At 34.8% G+C, this 17,373-nt stretch overlaps 1 pseudogene; it reads right to left on the reverse strand.

Annotated features, from left to right (window-relative positions):
• Positions 1-16,733: 16,733 nt before the first annotated feature.
• LOC113748711 lies at positions 16,734-17,159 on the reverse strand (annotated as a pseudogene).
• Positions 17,160-17,373: the final 214 nt, after the last annotated feature.

Consider the following 17,373-nt stretch of genomic DNA (forward strand, 5'->3'; position numbering starts at 1 on the left):
AACTTTTTCCATTTAAGTTGCTTAACAGAAAGAAATCCCAATCATCACCTAGCTGAAATTGGCAAAAGGACCAAAACGTATGCGAACTTCTCATTTGAGCAGAGATAAGGAGGGAAAAGGAAAAAATGACTAATTCCTTCACCAATTTTTCGCTTATATTGTTAGGGCATTTATGTCTTTTCACTGACCTCCGTTTCCTTTAACGATTTCCGTCGAAAATGCACTTTCTTTCAAACCATGGGGTATCGATAGGTATGATTTGAAATCACAAGGGATTTTTATGTGTAATAGCTATACCACAGGGGGCTTTTATGTTTTTAACCCTATTTTTAATTATAACATTATTCAAGCCCTGATAGTCTATAAATAATCTCAAACTCTCATATTTTTTCTTAACAAACAGGATTAGAGCTCCCCACGGAGATTCACTTTCTCAAATAAATTCTCATTCTAACAAATCTTGTAATTGCACTTTCAATTCCTTCAACAAAGCAGGTGCCATCAAATAGGAAGTTTTCGAAATGGGCGTTGTTTCGGATACTAAATCGATCTTAAATTCCACCTCACTCTGGTGGCAATGTTACTAGCTCATTAGAAAAAACATCTGGATATTCTCCTACTACCGATACATCTTTGACCTCCAGCTTATCCTATGGGGTATTGATGAGAAAAGTTAGGTATCATTGGGTTTCCTTACTCAAAAGTTTTTTAACCCAAATTTTCCAAATAAGAGCAGACGAGACTAAAATACCTATTACAAGGCTAATTGCGCACTTAATTTATAAATATTTTTTCCTTTATTGTGCTAAAATACTGGTTTAATTGTTAGATTCTACTGATATTTGATTTTTGGTGTTATTTCTAGGAAATTGCTATGAAAAGGGGAGTAAAAAGGGCAGTAAAACTGAATTTTCAGAAGACCACACTCTGTAAGACGTGGGCACACGACATGACCAAGTGAAAGACAAAACACATGGGATTGCACTTGCCGTGTCCTTGATTGCTACATTAGACACAAATTGGAAGTTCTGATCAATGGTGGAGTGATACATTCCAGTTGAAAAGTAATTAGCCTACTGAATTTTTATTAGTTAATTAGTCTAAGTAGGAATAAGACTAGAAAAGGAAGTCTTTTCTTTTTAGGAGACATTTTCCTTCTTCCAGTGGCATTAGACTCATCTCGTAGAAGTATAAGAAAAAGGGGGGAGCCGTCACTTAGAGGGAGGATTCCTTTTTCCTCTTTTTCTCGCCAATAAATCCTAATATTTCTTGTGGCCGCGAATCCACTGCGATGGGTGGCTAAACTTTTTTCTCTAGTTGAAGGATAATTGAACCTTTGGTTCAACAATACTGTGAGATCTTATTTGATTTATTTGTTTCATTTATCTATAAGTATTTATATATTTCCTGCTTATTCATGATCATGATTATTTTCTATGATTAAATAATTGATCACTATTTAATTGTCGGAATAATCTATTGCCATCTAAAATATCAAATCCATAATTGTTTGATGATTTTAGTATTTGTGGCGAGTGATATAATTTGATTGTAGAAGAAACTTTCAAATATATGTCAATGGAATATATAATTTAGTTTAAATGAACCGAGTTTGTGTGTTTGTTGGTTAGAATTGGTAGCTTCTCTAATTATTAATGTTGTCAATAGGTTAAATCCTAAGAGCTTGTTTAGGGTTGTTGAATTGGTAAGAAAAATAGTCACAGAATTTGTTGTGGTTATCGAAACAGTAAGAAGAGGTAGGTTGTCAGAACTTGTTGACCACTATAAACAATTTATTCATAAATAATTGATTTTACCTTCGCATCGATGATCAATTAAACGAACCAAAGTGGAGATTAGACCTTTGACTAGAATATTGTTTTTTCTTGATGTAGTTTTATTGAATTTTGTGCTATTGTCTTTATTTTTATTCAAGTGAGTTATTTAGTTAATTTCTCATAATTCCTCTTTTTATTTATTATCTTCACAAAGAAATAAATCACCCAATTCCTGTGGATATGATCCTACTCACCGCTATGCTCAAATTCATATGTTTAGAATCGGAACTTTTATTTTTGCTGGTATGACAAGCCAACAAATTTTGGCGCCGTTGTGGGGGACTGGTGCTTTATTAATTTATTTTCTTTGAATTATTTTTATTTTTATTTTTCCCTTATTCTGGTACTAGTTTTTGACTGACTATACTCAACAGTTTGGTGATAGACTGGATTTCATTCACAGGAGGGTTAATAATTTAGGTATCTCTTCTATTGATCAAGGTTTACATTTTCTAACTTTTATTGTAGAAAAGTTGGTTGTAGGGCAAGTACAACAAATAAAAACTTGTGGAGTATGTTATGTCTTGAATCATTCAAGTAACATGTGTCCCACACTACAAGATGGTTTGAATGCCCAAGTTTATGCTGTTGGAGGATTTCTAAATCCGCCTCAAATGAGGTATAATTCGTGTTCCAACATGTACACTCAAAAATGGAGGAAAACCATTAGCTTCAGTTATGCAGCGAGGCCACCAAATTTTCAACAGCAATATCAGCAGCAACAACCAATTTTTAAGTCAAGTATATCTCTTGAAGAAATTATTAAATTACTAGCTACTAATATACAACAATTTCAACAGGAGACAAGAATGAGTATTCAAAACCTTGAAAATCAATTGAGTCAACTAGCATCTACAGTGAGCCGATTGGAGTCTCACATTTCAGAAGAATTGCATTTGCAGACCATTGTCAACTCCAAACAAAATATGAGCGCAATTACCCTGAGAAGTGATGAAGGACTGCAAGAGTTTCAAAAAGTAGGATTCAAGCATTCAGTCGAAGAGTAAGTTGAGAAAGAAGAAATGAGATCCCAACCTCAAACTTCTTTAACGAAAGAGTCTAGTGAACAACCCCCAATTGTGGTGATACATCCTTCATTCCCTAATCAATTTACAAGATCCAATGAAAAGGAGGAGGAGCGAGAATTTCTTAAAATGTTTAACAAAGTTGAGAAGTTGAATTGCAATGAGAAAATTTGTATGAAGGAAAATGCTCCAGCCGTACTGTAGCAGAAATTACCTCCTAAGTGTGAGGATTTAAAAGTTTTTGAGGTGGATGGCTTGGATAAGATAGGAGTTGCAATGATCAAACATCTTGAACCTAGAAACAAAGCAGCTCGTTTGCTTAAGAATTACTGGCACGAAGAAAAAGTAATGAAACGAGCGAAAAGATTTTATCCCCATTGATCAGACATGGTATCGTACAGCCAAGAATGTTAAAGAAAGGCGCTACTTGGAAGGCAATCCAAGAGTTTCAATTTTTAGTCATTCTATGTTTTTATTTCATATTTTTGTTTAAAGATAAGTTTATTTTGTTTCCTATGGACAGAAAATTTTTATTGTAGGTCCTGGGTGTGTTTTGTGAAGTTTTTATTTGGATTAGAGGCAAATTGTTGGACAAAAGACTTCCTGTTATAAGACGTGCCCACACTTTATGTTAAATGCAAATTGGTGCTTTTAAAGATTGATGAAGAAAAGGCTATTTCTTATACAATGTGCCCACGCCTTACAACAAAACCTCCAATACTGCGATCATGAGTTGAAATTCATTACGTGTTTTGCCTACATTGATTTTTAAGCAACTTATTACCTCTCGAATGTTTAGCTCAATTATTAGGGAAGTCCTCTTCTTCTTCTTCTTTTTGCACTTAAGTTTCATCCATTGAGGATAATGTTTGTTTTAGGTGTGGGGGAGGGGATCTTTCAAGTCAAAATTAGTGAAATTTTTTCGTAAAATTTTGGCATGAAAAATTTTGAAATCTAATTTTTGAGCTTCTATTGTATTTATGAAAAGCAATCAAGATGCAAATATGAATAGTGTAATGCAACTAGCATGAGTATGTTATTTTCTTACAATTGATTTGAATGATGGATGTGCAAGATTTGACATAATTTTAACTAATTTGTGAGTTTTTGAGCCTAAGGAGCACTTCAATTAAATTCGCTCCATTTTCTTTTGTTGAGTGATATCACACATGATTTGACATTCTAGAACTTATTTTGTTATACATGTTGAGACCACTCTTGAATTTGATGTATTAAAATGACAGGCAATTAGGTTTAACTCTTTTGACTTTCTAAATGCCTTCCCTAATTATGTTTAGAATAGTTAACCATTTTTGAACCTCAATCCTTTTTCTTTGTTTTATATTCATAATTGTTACCGTAAACCTTTTGTTTATACCCTCTTATTTGAACCTTATATCGAAGGCATACCTTAATATTATTGCATAAGAATTTCAAGTGTGTTACAAGAGTATGGTTACAGTTAGCAAATGTATTAGTTATATCTTGTGAAGAAAAAAAATCAAAAAAATGTTGAAAAAAATTGAAAAAAAAAAAGAAAAAGAAAAAGATTTTTTTTTGAGAATTGCACTTGCTAAGTTTGGAAAAGTTATTGACATGCCTATAAGCTAGCTGTACACGTGAATTCATGCAAAGTATTATTGGTATTTCCTTTGATATACTTACATCTAAAATTTTCCTATTTATACAACACTTAACCCAAACCCCATTACAACCCTTATAAAGACCCTTTGATTTTTGCATTAAATTCATTTAAGTGGTAGAAATGTGATATATTAGCAAGTTTATGGTAATGTCATTTCATGATATTGATTCGAGTGTTAAATATCCCCTTAAACATTTGAGTTCTGAGTGTATACATTATTATCCGTGTAAGGAAAGTTTAGTTTTGTGCATCGTGATTTCGATAAAATTGTTGAGGAGATATAATACTTGTGTGCTAGTATGTTGTGCTATGCATGTTCGCCATCTTAATTGTAATTTTTGAGTAGTGAGTGCTTGAGGGCAAGCATTATTTAGGTGTGGGGGAATTTCTTAGAAGGCTAATTGTGCATTTAATTTATAAATATTTTTCCCTTTATTGTGCTAAAATATTAGTTTAATTCTTAGATTCTATTGATATTTGATTTTTGGTGTTGCTTCTAGGAAAGTGGTATGAAAAGGGAGTAAAACGAGCATTAAAGCTGAATTTTCAGAAAATCACACTCTATAAGACGTGGGCACGCGATATGACCAAGTGAAAGACGGAACCCATGGGATTGCACTTGCCGTGTCCTTGATTTCTACATTAGCCACAAATTGGAAGTTTTGATCAATTGTGAAGTGATGCATTCCAGTTGAAAAGTAATTAGCCTACTAAATTTTTATTAGTTAATTAGTCTAAGTAGGAATAAGACTAGAAAAGGAAGTCTTTTCCTTTTAGGAGACGTTTTCCTTCTTCCAGTGGCATTAGACTCATCTCGTAGGAGTATAAGAAAGAGGGGGGAGCCATCACTTAGAGGGAGGATTCCTTTTTCCTTTTTTTCTCGCCAATAAATCCTAATATTTCTTGTGGCCGCGAATCCACTACGAGAGGTGGCTAAACTTTTTTTCTAGTTGAAAAATAATTGAAGTTTTGGTTCAACAATACTGTAAGATCTAATTTGATTTATTTGTTTCATTTATCTATGAGTATTTATATATTTTCTGCTCATTAATGATCATGATTATTTTCTATGATTAAATAATTGGCCACTATTTAATTGTCAGAATAATCTACTGCCATCTAAAATATCAAATCCATAATTATTTGATGATTTTAGTATTTGTGTCTAGTGACATAATTTGACTGTAGAAAAAACTTATATGTTAAGGGAATATATAATCTAGTTTAAATGAACCGAGCTTGTGCGTTTATTGGTTAGAATTAGTAGCTTCTCTAATTATTAATGCTGTCAATAGGTTAAATCCTAAGAGCTTGTTTAGGGTTGCTTAATTGGCAAGAGAAATAGTCACAGAACTTGTTGTGGTTATCAAAACAGTAAGAAGAGATAGGTTGTCAAAACTTGTTGACCGCCATTGTGACAGCCCCACCTTCCCCTTAGGCGAACCAGAAGGTTCGGCGGACTGCCTGCCCAGCTCTCGCCGGGACTCAGTCGTTCACTCAAACATATCAGAAATAAAACCTCAAGAAAGAGAAAACCAGGATCCAATTCATTACAGTCCTCAATCAAACCCAGAATTCAACCACAGGAATACATAGTACACGAATCCAAAACTTAAAGCGGAACTTATAAACATTCCTATCTCAAAGGAATTACAAAATCAAAGGTACAAAGTTCTCGATTCTTCATACATCCGACCCTTGCCAAAAGCTAGGGCGAGAACCATAATAAAAGAAAACCAAGAGCTAGGCCCAGCTAGTCTATACAGGCTCTCGTCCTTGCACGCCTTCCCCTGTTAAGGAAAATAAAACTAAAGGGATGAGCTATAAAGCTCAGTGAGGTTCCGAACACATAGGCAAACAAGAAGCTCAATGCATTCATTACAGACAACCAATAATTCCAGATACAATTATAAGATAAAGCGATAAACACATTCATTAAAAGGATACGGGCTCATAAGGAGCCATTCGTTCGTTCGTTCATTCTCCTTTAGATCCCCTACCTTCAATCATTTGAAAATGCATTTTGGATAAGTAAAAACCCTCGTTCATTCATTCATTTCATTCACCCCGTCCCTGGCCGTTGGCCAGGCTCCACCAACCTACAAGGTAATACTCGAGTATACCGAAACGTTCACCCAGGTCCCTAATCGCCCGACCGAGTCCGCTTCTGGCTCGAGACGACCGGTAACAAGGGGCAGTGGCCAGTTCAGCCCAAAAGGCTTACATTCATGCGCAAGTAACATTGCAATCGTTCAATCATTCAAATTCCACAATCATTTAGGCTAAGTGCGATAAAGTACACACTTGCCTCGAAAACTCGTTTTAACAATCATTATAAGCACTTAACACATTATCAATCAATAATATCAAGCCAAGCCAATAAGTCAAGGAAATATAACAACAAGGAACACTCACCTAGTTATGCAAAACAACGTTCAAAATACCCCACCGGGTATTATTCTCAGTCACCAATGAAACCTAATATTAAACAAGAGAAAATATTACCATTTATCTAGCAACACTTTAGAATCAAATCGAAGAAACCCGACCAATTAAGAGTAAAACGTAGAAAGTTGGATTTAAAGTGAAAAGAAGACATTTGGACCCGTGGACAGAAATAACTAGGGTTTCGTAACCCTAATGCAAACCCAAACCAAAAGGGTTATAAAATCTTTAACGGAAAACACTTAACCAAAACAAGTCAAGATTCCAAGGAATAAGCTAAGGCAATATTCTTTCGGAGTTGTTTAGATGATTCAAAAGTCATAAGCATATATATCTAAGTGGCCAATAAATGACCAAAGCCTTGATGAAAATCATGTGAAAAGGGAACAAAAGACTTTAACTTCCACCCTTAAAACCTTGCTTAAAAGCAATTCACTTGTGGCCGTTAAAACCCTATCTCATACCTTTATATGTTGGAAAGGAATAAGGAACATTTGAAGTTTTAATCGGAAGAGGTATCATGTTTTAAAAGGGTAAAACGGTCACCTTATTTGCCAAACGATAATATACGAGTTCGGGTAGAAACTTAGCCCTCGAACTCTTATAAAAAAAACCCGATGACATTTTCAAGGAAATACGTCCAATTTGATACAAAATACATTTTCAAAACCACTTTAACTCATGCAATTTACAAGAAAATAAACGGACGGCATTTCCCCTTAAATTTCACATTTTCACCCTACAATCCAAAAACCCATATTCATAGCAATTAACCAATATCACATACACAATTAACAAGCAATAAAACATACTCAATTAGGCTACAAAACCTTTCAATCAAGGCCACTTAGAAGCGTATAAGCCAACCCTAGAAATTTCCCCAAAATAAACCCTAGAATCGGAAATTCACTCTATAAGCGGAAATTTTCCGCAAACAATGGTAATTAACACATAAAAGTTCCCTTTTAAAACCATTTAGAGCTACCACATTAAAGCCAATCCATGACTAATATATAAAATCGGAAAAATCCCCAATAAAACAGAAAAGGATCCAACTTGACCTACAACCATGAAATCATCCACAATATAACAAGCTTAACCACTAGAAACCACCATAATACCATTATTAAGACCAAAGAGAAAGTTCCTTAGCATCTCACCTTAATCCCAAGAAAGATAGCACCTTAAAGCTTTTCCCTTCAAAAACACTCCACCAAGAGCTTTAATCCCTCTCAACTATCACTTGTACGGAGTAGAATAAAAATCTATCGGTGAAATTTCAAGATTGAAGCAAAAATCAAAGATGAAGAATGAAGAGTTTTCTTTCTTTTCCTCTCAAGCTAGCCGGCTGAACAAAGGAAGAAATGAGATATTTTGAGGCCAAAAGGTGATAAGTATGGAAGAAAACAGCCGGTCAAAGCTGCTGACCGGCTGTGCCACGTCAGAATCCGGCCGGATTCATGGCCGGATACTGGCCAGAGAGGAGCTAAAATTTTTTTCAAAACGGCCCAACAATCCGGCCAAGATCTGGCCAGATTTGCGGCCGGATTTGACCCTGCAAACCTTTCGCAAAAATTTTCCTCTTTTCCAAGTTTGACTGCCATGCACACTCGTCATTCTAACACATACACATGCATACGTATCTCACACACAATCCACGTAACAACAAACCTTCCATTGTTTAAACCAAAGGGTTAACAAATTTTCACTAAAAAGGGGAAAAAGAAAATAAGTAAAAGGCCCAGAAAATTGTGGTAGGTTAGGGTTCTCACAGCCATAACCAGTTTATTCATAAATAATTGATTTTACCTTCACATCAATGATCAGTTAAATGAACCAAAGTGGAGATTAGACCTTTGACTAGAATATTCCTTTTTCTTGATTTAGTTTTATTGAATTTTGTGCTATTATCTTTATTTTTATTCAAGTGAGTTATTTAGTTAATTTCTCATAATCCCCCTTTTTATTTATTAACTTCACAAAGAAATAAATCACCCAGTTCCTATGGATACGGCCCTACTCACCGTTATGCTCGAATTCACATTTTAGAGTAGAAGCTTTTATTTTTGTTGATTTGACAAGCCAACAATACCCTTTACATCTAACCTTAGAGTGGCCTCCCCTGATATACAAAATTCAACCACTTTCATCCTACAATCTAATCGAGTATGAAATTAGGCTAACAAATCCATTCCTAGTATAACGTCATACCTTTTGATGCCCAAACTTATCAAATCTACCCACAATTTACGCTCTCCAACACAAATCTCGCAATTCTTATAAATGGTGTTTGGTAATTAGACATTGATCACCGGTAGGGGTTCTAACTTTCAGGTCATAGGATCGAGTATGATAAAGTACATCATTGTCCCAAATGTCATCAATTCAAGAGCAAGTACTTCAATCAAGCAAGCATGTCATTCAAGCAAGGAGACATTTCACGTTAACATTTTCATGTACTTAGAACACTTACCACGGCAATATGCTCAAGTATTCGCCTTGCGTGCACTTCCGGCCTTACTTTCACGTCCTAAAATCAAATATATAAAGTGCAATGAGATCCACTACTCTAATTTGCAATATTCAAAGGAAAATCACTTCCAAACCAACTAGGTATCTTAGCCCTCAAATCACATGATTCTTGTGCAATTCAAGAGGAATTATCCCTATTTACATTAGGTTAGTAGTTAAGCAAATGGTAGTGCCAAAGTCTTTTCATTTTCATTCACAAATTGAAGCTCAAAACTGCCCAAATCCATTTGGTTTATAGGTTGGAAAAGTGAGGTTTTTCACCCTTTAAAACCAATCATTTTGCTCTCAAATCCCTCATTTATACTAAGTTCAAGTATATTCAAGTGTCTAGACCTTAATAAGAAAATTTTATCACCAAAAAAAAGTGTAAAACTAGTAAACTTCTCTCTATCTCATTCAGCCAGCTTGAGCAAATTTCAACCATGGTTTTGGTCAAAATTGTGAAGTTTAAGCCACTTAAAGTACATGATTTTGATCAAATTTCAGCACACACATGTAGGTTAAAGTAGTATAAAGTATTTTGAGCAAAATCAAGCTTAGAATCATGATAAAAATTTTGAAATCAAGGCTGCAACTCCTGTGAAGACCCTACCTCCCCCTAGAATGTACCCAAGGATTTGGCGGACCGCCTGTCCAACTCTCGCCGGAACTCACTCACTAACGTTCTTGAAATAGCCGTTCCAGCCTCAAAATTAACATTTAAGTTCTACAATTCAATCAAAATGTAAATTTATTTACAACCCAAAAGCCAAACGTATGATACAATATCAAATATCCAAAAATATATCCTATCAACCAAAAGTATAAGTACAAGAGAGTTATACACCCTAGTTCACACTTAATTGCTTCGGATCTCCATTCCTGTAAGGAAAAAAAAAACTAAAGGAATTAACTAAAAGTCCAGTGAGGTTCCTAAACAAGCAATCAGTTAGAAAAATCATGGAAATGTGGCATTTAGTAGTTTGAACACTTTGCACAATAATATCGAGTCATTCAAGAAATAAACATTCAATTATTGGAAGGATACATGCCCACTTGGAGCCATTCATTCATTTAGTCATTCGGTCTTCGACCCTTTCCCTTATTCCTCCGATAGTTAAAAACATTTAACAGTGAAAACTCCTTCAGCGTTCATGTCATTCATTCATTGATTTCTTTGTATTGAATTCACTGGTCAGTTCTCCACCAGATTTCGTGGTAATATTCGAGTATACCAAAACACTGTCCTAGGGTCACCAGCCGCCCGACCGAATCCGCTTCTGGCTCGAGTCGATTGGCAACAAAGGGCAAGAGCCTAGTTCAGCCAAAAGGCTTACATTCATGTACAAGTAGCATTCAATCATTTAATCATTGAAAATTTCACGTTCACTTATATCGAGTGCGATAAAGTACACACTCGCCTATCGAAAATTCATTTGACAGTCATTGAAAAATATTTAACATTCAAGCAAACATTCACAACAATTCACATGGTCATTGGAAGCACAATATACAAAGAACACTCACCAGTTTAAGCAAAATAACATCAAAAGTTTCCTTCCGTATTATGCCCTTGATCACCGACAAAACCTAAGAATAGCCAAGAGAAAATATTATGGTTCAACCATCCAAAGTTTAGGTGAACCAAAGAAAATCCGAGTAACTACTAGTACAAAGGTGCAAATATGATTTTGGAGTGAAAAGAAAATATTTAGACCCAAGAGATATGAGTAACCAAGAATTTCCTCATTCCAATCATAAACCAAGATCAAAATGGTTTAGCAACTCCAACTTAAAGTTGGAAATGAAAGTTTTAGGAAAACAGAATTTTTTTTCAGTTTTGCGTGATAATATTTGAAAAATCATATCTCAAGTTTCTTAGGTTCAAAATTTATAAACTTTATACCATTGAAAAATAGATTCAAAGAATTACAATTCTTCAGAAGACACCCTTGCAAGATTCTGTCCACAAGTTAGTCAAAATCCAATCTCAAATGGCTACTTTATCCAGTAGAAAGACAGAACAGGAATGGAAATTTAGTCAAATTTGAAAAATCACAGATATTTATAGGAATTGAAAAAAATTTTGAAATTTTCATGAAAGAAAAAACTCTGAATCTAGTTTCAAATTCAATAACCAGAACTTAATTTGAATTTTTCTACACCAAGATATGACAGATTTCCCAAGACTGCTCAAGGTCCCCTGCGGAAAAATTTTTAGTAGCATTTCCCCTTATTTTTCCTAATTTCCAGCCATTTTCAAGGCTACAATCTCATAGTATAACAGACCGAAATCAAGCTCACAAATTATAGAAGAAATTGGTACATATTCTAGATAGCAAAGACTAACCAAATTCAACATATACTTGATATATAAACAAATATACCCGAGGTGAAATTTTGAAACCCTAAGTTGGAAAAATTCTACCAACTTCACAAATTCATGATATCTTTCATATTCAAGTCATCTATCCAATAAAATGCAACATAAGAAAGGGAAAGAGAGTTTCTTAGCTTAATACCTTCAAGCCTGAAGGAAAAATACAAAACCAATGCTGCCTATGCAAAATCACTCCAACTCAAGTTTCCTTGTCACCTTGTTGCACTTTTGTTCGGATTAGATTTGTGGTTCCTGTTGATTTCTTACTAAATCAAGGCAAGATCAAGATGATTTGTAAAGCTTTCTCCTCTCTTTTTTTTCTCTCTAAGAGTCGGCCAAAGAAGGAAGAAAATAAATAGGTTTTGAGGAGAATTTACAAGATAAAGACTAGAATGGTCTTTGGTCAAAGTTGGCTTGATGGCCAACACTTGTCGCTCTACCATTTTTCCTCTTGTTTTTGGTTTCTTTTCCTCTAGTTTTTCAGTCAAATATTTTAGCTGACTTTAGAGTCAAATTAGGGAGGATTAAATGAAATAAAAACAAGGAGATTAGGGTAAGAAAGTATTGGTCAAGTGGCGTACTCAACCGGTAACAAACAGCGTATGTCGATTCAAGCCTATTTTCCTTAACTCCCTTGTACTTTTGTTTTAATCTATGATTCACTAACTTATTATTAGCACTTCTAATCACACACTTCCTCTTACCTAATACTCACTCTTATCCACCAAATTTAGTACACATGCCTCACCAAGTGATCACACGACCAAAGCGCACAAAAACCCTAATTTACTCTAACTATAAAAGTAAAAGTAAAACTCTTGATTCTATTATTTATTATAACTATTGAGGGAGTAAATTTAGTAGTAAAAGGAATTATAAATTAACTTTTTCAAAATAAGAGGGAATTGTAAGAAAATATAAGCTAATTTTCAAATCGTCACAACTCTAGCCCTTTTATTCGTCCAGCAAACAGAAATTTTTCTCAATTTTTTTCAATATTTCTCCAACTAATTGTCCCAAATTCCACCCAAACCATCTAGTAATTCCATAGGATTTCATCACCAACACAACAATAGACACATATGTAGCCAAAATTACAACAATATAGCCACCACAATCATACCATAATCAAATGCATAATCAAACCCTAGAACTCAATTATGAAGTATAAGCATCATCAACTTGAAAAACTACCGAGATTCACCACCAAATCATGTCTTTATCCAGAAATCAACCTTATTTTCAACATAAGACAAAGAAAGAAGGTTAATCTAGCATTTTATCTCTTTTGCTTTCCAGCCAAGATGAAATTCCAACCACCAAATCTTCTCCTCTCCAAGCTTAAGTCAAGATGGATGAAAACCCTAAGTTATCTCCTTCCTTTTCCCTCACAATCCAAGCGATATTGAAGCTAAATGGAGTGAAACTCTACTCCCTATTCTCCTCTCACTCTCTCAGCCCTCTCTCTCTTTCTCCCCTTTGTTGTTTGTTTGATATTTCTAAGGCAAGAAATGGAAGATAAATGATAAGAAAGGTTTGGTCAAAATTCTCACTTGGTTCCTATGGTGACACTTGTCACCTTCTAGAGTTCTAGCTCCAAAATATCCCGTCTTATTGCACTAAACACTCTTTTTTTTCAAAAGTTCCTTTCATATCCCACTAAAAGGAAAAATCTCATTTTACTCCATACACTAACTTCCACATGTAAAGTTTAATAAAAGCATTAAAAGAAAATCATTATCAAATCAATAAATAAACAAATAGATGACTAAATAAATAAAATGTCATGTAGTTAAACTGATAAATTGACAAAATTTCTAGGTTCTCACATGCATGACTTGAAAGTCGGTTGGGAATGTTTTCTCATTGACTATACTGAGTGTTTGAGATTCCAGACCCTATTGACTAATTAGTCGAATCGAGTCAACAAAGACTTGGTCGAGAAGATTGACGAACCATGGGTAGTGTTTATTATTTATTCCACTAGATGTGTCCTTTGGAACTGGTATACTCGAGTATTACCTCTACTATTATCTTTGGTGTTCGGACTCGGTGAGAGGGTTGATTGGTGGACGAAGACTAGCGTAAAGCGGTGATTTACGGACATTGTTTATTATTTCATTTCAAACGTTAACAGAGTGTCAAATAGATTCAAAAAATACTGCTGCTGAACTAGCTTGCAAGAGCCTACTGTATTCTTTTAGTTATAAGTGAAATAATGAATAGGACTAAGTGCTACGTCTGGAATTTGGTAGGAGCCACCGTATCAGTTGAATCTATACTTGAATCCTGAACGGGTCTGCCTAGAACCTGGCTGGAGCCACTATATCAGTACCCATATCCTTTTCTTACTGTGTTAAATTATTTATTTGAATATGTGAACTATTAATGATTCGCTTGTAGTTGTTTATTTTCTTCGCTTTAAGATGTTGATATATGTGATTGTTATCTTGTTAATTTGATTGCATGTTTTCTTGGAATCTCACTGGACTTTTAACTCATCCCATTATTTGTTTTCCTTAATAGGGTGCGGGGATGAGAGAGACGAATAGTAATAGTTTGTAATAGAAAATATTGAACTTGTATTTGATCAATACTGTATTATGGTACTAGTTGCTTAAACTCTTCTCTTTTGACTTATACTTTGGTTGGAATATTGGGATGTTTTGTAGCATGTAAATGTTGTATTGAACGATTTTAGTGTTATTAATTTGGATTTCTAGTGAGTCCTGACGAGAGTTGGGCAGGCTATCCGCTGACCTCTGAGGTATGCCTTAGGAGGAGGTGGGATCATCATAATAATAAATTGACTCTCCATTTTTCGCTATTCCTAAGCTAGAGAAACCCCTAACCCTAATCCCAGCAATTGAAGTGATGACCGATCTATTGATGTCGATTGGAAGTCTCCAACAGCACCTCCTATCATCTGGCACTTGTCCTTGGTAAGAAATCATCAATCAGGTCGTCGGTTGATGACCCTCCCCAGCAGCACCTCTTTTCGTGTTTTCACTAAGCTCGCACAACATTCACAGTCTTCCTACTTGTTCATTGAAAATTTAGCCTCAACCATGAAGTGCTTCAGGCATAATCTAAAAGTCCTACTCCTATTTAGCTGCTACATGGAATTTGTTGCAGCTTCGACAAGATTATCCTGTCTAGTTCAAGCGAGCTAAATTTGAGGTGCCACCCTCATTCTTCTTGATTAATAATTTCTCTTAATCTTCTTTATTTATTTAAAAAATTTGAATTATATGCTTGAATTTGACTGCTTCGACAAAAAGTCATTTGTGGTCAATCTTCCTTAACAGCAATTATTTGAAATTTTTGTCCCTATAAAAAATGAAATAATTTGGACATAGTATCGGATGCTTGTTTGAATAGCTAAAATGAAGTAAATTTCTCTTGATGTGCACTATATGATGAAGGTGTGAAAAGAAACCTATTGTGAGCTACCTATGAGTTATCCATTGGAAACTTTTCTGAAATCTCTTTTTTACCTTGCTGATCACAATTGACTGTGAATTAATACAATGCAAAAAACCTGACATTGATTTAGTAAATATGTATTAATTTAGAAATAGAAGTTTTGTGAATCTGTAGTTGTTAATTTAGCTTATTGACAATAGTTATTGCATTATTTATTTTACTAGTTGCATTGAGAAACTTCCAATGCTAGTTTGAAACTGATGTGTGTGTATCTATGAGCCATGAAAGGCATCAAAAGTTAAAGAGAATTTCCTAATAAGCAATAGTAAAAAGTGGCTTGCAGTTGGGCTTAATGGAAAAAATGCTTTACTTTTTACGAAAAGCTACAAAGTTGGAAATTCGTTTCAATTAATAACCGACTTTGTGCTCTTGGTTCTTTTTTACAGTACCACAACATTAATGGTTATATGTCCTGCAATGCATTTGATTTTGAAAAGTCTTGTTTAGGAAATAGGTGCATTACGCTTCAAAAAAATATGAATTGTTAGTTGTCTTACTGCATTTGTTGTTTGGAAAGTTTTGCTTTGAGTTGGCAAAGTGGAAAAAGTTCCATTGTTTCACTTCTATTTCTTCTACTTAGTGAGCTCAGAAATGGTAACCTTTTTTTTTTTTTTTTTTTAGTATGAAAGTTTCTAATCTTATTAATTTAACATCACATACAAGTGCAAATAATAACAAAATGTGCCTCCGACCTTGAACAAAATACCAACATCTAGTGAAGGCATTGTTTTTCTTAAACCTGGAGAATACAATATGACATCTCACAATATTGCCTTCCAATTTATTTATTTAATTGATTTAACCATACCAATCTTCTGCTGCACCTTGAGGATAATAGTTATCTATAGTACTCAATCACCAATTGAGTCCTACTTTGAAAGACTCAGTAGGAAGCTTTCTTGGCTTCTTGAGTGATGTTTGCTTCTTCAGATAAATAGTTGACTTGTTAGGGTCTAGATCAGAATCACCGACAGACATAATTTTAAGGTTCAATACAAACTTTTTCAGGTAAAAATGGGGTAAATACCACAGAATAGCCGATCCTTGTAATCCAAAGCCCCCATCTATAGCATTGCCTCCACTAACAGGATAAATTATTAAATAGAATGGCACACATTTCACTGGGCAACAATTAAATGTAGCCCTATAAGACTCAAATGTTTGAACAAAGAGCAAGTGCACGATTAATAAATTCAAGTGTTTGACGTTGACAAACAGCTAATCAAATACTAAAACAGAGCTGCCATAACTCGACATTTTAGAGTCTCTAATCTCCTTGATGTATAGGAATTGCCAACAAGGCAAATACAATTACATCATCTATTCTTAATGGGTAGTTGAAGAGAGATGATTACACCTTTCATGACATATCGGCCAAGATCAAGTCAAACTATCTGCTTTGCTCAATCTCCATTAGCACAACCCCTGCAGCCACAATGTACACACTCTATAACTTTCTCCTCCCTTAGATGCTTAGGTACTCTGCAAGCGCATGCTGGAAATTATGATCACGAGATTGCATGTAGCGTGGACAGCATAGACATTCATATCTAGGCTTTTTCCACTTTGCAATTAAGTTCTGGTCAGCATAGCTCCGATCCAAGCAAAACTCATACAATTCATCGGAAATTTCCTTCCTCCTGTAATAAAGGTCAAAGATGTAGCGACTCTTCTGGCGGGCTATCTTAAAAATGGGCTATAATGCCTCACATTTTCTTTTATTATCATTTGGATCGTTTTCAGCTTCCCTCATCTTGGCTTGTAAGTCATTAAGAGATCAACTCCTAACCTTCAGGGTATCGAACCTGGTTAGTCTTCACCTTTGCCATTTTAACCATCGATTAGAGCAGAAACCTGGGAACACGAGACTTCTTCTGAAACAATGTTGGAGAGCAAGAAAGGGGAAAATGAAAAGGGCAGAAATGGTAACCTAAATGCTCTTTCACCTTTGTATATCTCCAAGTGTTTCACTATCAATAGAAACATAGCAGCTTTTGTGCTTAGACGGGTCTTATTCTTCTATGCAGCTAATTTCTTTTTCTT

This window comes from Coffea eugenioides, chromosome 10 (assembly GCF_003713205.1).
Source record: "Coffea eugenioides isolate CCC68of chromosome 10, Ceug_1.0, whole genome shotgun sequence".
Lineage (NCBI taxonomy): Eukaryota > Viridiplantae > Streptophyta > Magnoliopsida > Gentianales > Rubiaceae > Coffea > Coffea eugenioides.